We start from the raw sequence: 4,010 nt of genomic DNA, 5'->3' as shown, positions 1-4,010 counted from the left end.
TGTTCCCTCAGTCTGCTCATTGCCAACGATCACTGCCATTTTGGGGAGCACTTCACAACCCCAGTCCAGAGCGCCAGCACAGGGTCTTGTATCTTGAACGTCCATAGACCTCAGTGCCTTCATTTCATTGGGACATCAACATAGGATTTCCGGAAGCTGAAAAACCAACCTATAGTACAGGAAGTAGGTAAAGGCATGTATAATTTTTTTAATGTTTTATTTATTTCTGAAAGAGAGAGACAGCGTGAGCAGGGGAGGGTCAGAGAGAGAGGGAGACACAGAATCCGAAACAGGTTCCAGGCTCCAAGCTGGCTGTCAGCACAGAGCCCGACACAGGGCTCGAACCCACGAACCGTGAGATCATGACCTGAGCCGAAGTCAGACGCTTAACTGACTGAGCCACCCAGGCGTCCCAAGGCATGTATAATTTTTATTAGGAATTAGGCCAGTGCTTCATTCTTCTCTGTTTTGTTTTCTGTTGAACTCAACATGAGTCCATGGTTACAACCTGGGATTTTAAAGTTGAACAGTGGATAAAGATCAACTCCCCCCCAGCAATACCAAAATACACATGCACAAAGTTATTCATTGTAACACTGCTTTTTTTTTTTTTAATGTATATTCATTTCTGAGAGACAGAGGGTGAGCAGGGAAGGGGCAGAAAGAGAGGGAGACCCAGAATCCCAAACAGCCTCCAGGCTCTGAGCTGTCAACACAGAGTCCGACGCAGGACTCGAACTCATGCACTGTGAGGGATCGAGACCTGAGCTGAAGTCAGACGCTTAACCACCTGAGCCACCGGGCACCCCTGTAACACTGTTTATGATTGCAAAATATTGCAATATGAGTCTGAAATGTCCATACTGGGGAGCATGGTTGAATAAATCAATACGGCTATACAATAAAATACTATGTGGCCATTAAAAAAAAAAGTGAGAGGGGTGCTGGGTGGCTCAGTCGGTTGAGCATCCAACTTAGGCTCAGGTCACGATCTCACGGCTCGTGGGTTCGAGCCCCACATCGGGCTCTGTGCTGACAGCTCAGAGCCTGGAGACTTATTCAGATTCCGTGTCTCCCTTTTTTCTCTCTCTGCCCCTCCCTCACTCATGCTCTGTCTCTGTCTCAAAAATAAATAAACTATAAAAAAAAATGAGTGAGAAAAATGTCTATGAACTCAGTTGGAGTGACTGTCCTCTTCCGTCTGTGCCCCAGGGTAAGTTCTAGACTCATTATTATGCATTTGCCTTGTGGTTGTAGCCCCCCTCTGTGGGGAAAGCCTGCCCTGCGCTTTAGTTTGGTTCTGTGCAAACCTTGTAGGATCAAAAACTCCCCCTCCCAACCTGTAAGAGGAGCGCCCCAAATGTTTGGAAGTAGCTTCCGTTAGAGAGGACCCCGTCCCAGACGCACAAGGAAAGGACCCTTGTACCCTCAGGGCAGTGGCCACCTCTGCCCCTGCCCCCCTCTGACCTCAAGTGTATCGTCCTTAATAAAGCTGCTTTCTGCTTTCACTTTGGGCGCTGAGCTCTAATTCTTTATTGTGTCCCTGTTAAGAGACGAAACACAAAGCTTTTTGCACAGGGGCGGGGGGGGGGTGGGTGGAGGGGGGGTTGGCAGTTAGTAAGGCGCCTGGGTAGCTCAGTCAGTTAAGCGTCTAACTTAAGCTCAGGTCACGATCTCACGGCTCAGGAATTCGAGGCTTGCTGCCAGTGCAGAGCCCGCTTCGGATCCCCTGCCCTCCCCTGCTCTCCCTCTGTCTCAAGAATTAAAAAAAATATTTTAAAAAACAATGCTTTGTGCACTGACACTAAGTCTTCAAATAGGTACTGCAAATGTATCACTCTATCACCTGGAGCATCTCTTTTTTTTTAATTTTTTTTTAAAATTTATTTCTGAGGGAGAGAGAGAGACAGCGTGAGCAGGGGAGGGTCAGAGAGAGAGGGAGTCACAGACTCTGAAACAGGCTACAGGCTCTGAGCTGACTGTCAGCACAGAGCCCAACGCGGGGCTCGAATCCACGAATTGTGAGATCATGACCTGAGCTGCAGTTGGACGCTTAACCAACTGAGCCACCCAGGCGCCCCTGAACCATCTCTTAAGAGTTGTAAAAATACCAGCAGCCAAGAAACTAAAAGTATCATGTGACTACCATTAAAAAAAAATTTCAAATTTGGATAACTGTGGCCTGGTCATGGGAGCTAATTAAATTCCATTAGGTGACAGCATAGTTCCTGATATAGAGTTAAGTATTCGATAAATACTTGTGGAATGAATAAATGAGTGATTGAATGGATGAATGAAACCCTCACGTATTTTCACATGAAAGTTCCTGCTTCAAACACCATCGAAGCTTCTGAAGCAGAATGGAAGGATAGCCAAGCATCGCCTGAAGTTATATACCGCGTGCCAAGGGATAAAAATGCCAAAGCCATGAAAGACACATTTTATGGTGTTTATATTGGACTGCAAAGGATAGAAATGCTGCAGTCATTGGTTTTGTTTGTTTGTTTAATATTTATTTATTTTTGAGATAGAGACACAGAATGTGAGCAGGGGAGGGGCAGAGAGAGAGGGAGACATAGAATCTGAAGCAGGCTCCAGGCTCTGAGCTGTCAGCACAGAGCCTGATGCAGGGCTCGAACTCAAGAACTGCAAGATCATGACCTGAGCCAAAGTCGAACTCTTAATCAACTGAGCCAACCAGGCACCCCCTGAAGTCATCACTGACACGCCTGCCAAAATTGCCACGGAAGACAGGGTGACAGTGAGAGCTGGGGATAAAGCCATGTGTCCCTTTCAAATATCAGTTCACCTTGGCATTCCAGATGTGGCTATCCACGTGAAATGGCAAATATCCAATTCTGACAAGGCTGAATATCATTCAGTGCAAATTGACGAAATCCACGGATCTTGTGAATTCAGCTCATCTTCTGCTCTTTATCATACATGACCCAGAAACTTCCACGAAGACATTGTCTCGTTCATCTTTGCCCAGTCGTACAGCTGAAAAAGAGATTTCCTTCCTCCCTTTTTTTTCCTTCTCATAACTAACGATGGTGGCGTGATGTGTGTCAACCAGCGCTCCGGGCACGGGGGCGGAAGGGGGGGCAGGGCACAGCCGTGACCGAGCGACAAGATCCCTGCCCTCGTGACTCTTACATTCTGGTAGGTGAAACAGACACTAAATCGAGAAAGAAAACCGGCAGATCGGGACAGACGCTCTACAGAGAACTGCAAGGCGGCCCTGTGGTGGAGCCAGCAGGGTCCCCACAGAATGGGTAGAAGGGTCAGCGCTGTGAGGTCACGTTTCGGCTGCGCTCTGAATGAGCAGAAGGAACCAGCTGTGCCAACATCTGGGGAAAGAACTTTCCAGACGGAGGGAGCAGCAGCTAGAGCAGGCGGTTCTCAAAAGGAACAGCACTGGCTTCTGCGGGGGGCGGGGGGGGGGGGGCACTTTGAAAAGTGGGAGGAGGGGTTGCCGCAGTGATCGGGGCGCTCTACTGGCATTTCATGGGCAAAAGGCCAGGCATGCCGCACATCTGCAATGCACAATAATTATGATCTGAGGTGAGAACGTAACTCTGCTTAACTCAAAGACAAAACCGTTTTTGCACGGTGCTTCTGTGCGTGGAATTGTGCGGGGAGTGCAAGCGCCATGTCAATGGAAAGTAGATGGTATTTGGGGCCTTCACCAAGCGCCGTTCAACATTGTGAAAGCAACCCCTCCCCGATGGAAAGACGCAAGTTGTAGAAAACACGGGCCCTGATGGGAATACTTCAGAGGAAGCTGATGACTGTGGGGAAGGAGAAATGACCTCTGCCCCCCGGGATTCTTCTAGCTGGACTGCGAATCAAAGGAGATGATTTAACAGGAGATGATTTAACAGGAGAAAATCAAATTTAATTTTAGAGGCAAAGGGAATCCACACACACATGGAATTCCAAAGACGGTCGGGCAACATGAAGTCACCCTGAACAAGAAGGAGGAAGGAGTCTGAGTCTTCTGGGCCTTG

Source organism: Hyaena hyaena, unplaced genomic scaffold (genome assembly GCF_003009895.1).
Source record: "Hyaena hyaena isolate Hyena2069 unplaced genomic scaffold, ASM300989v1 scaffold_840, whole genome shotgun sequence".
Lineage (NCBI taxonomy): Eukaryota > Metazoa > Chordata > Mammalia > Carnivora > Hyaenidae > Hyaena > Hyaena hyaena.
The sequence above is the reverse complement of the archived record's forward strand: the minus strand, read 5'-3'. Positions refer to the sequence as shown.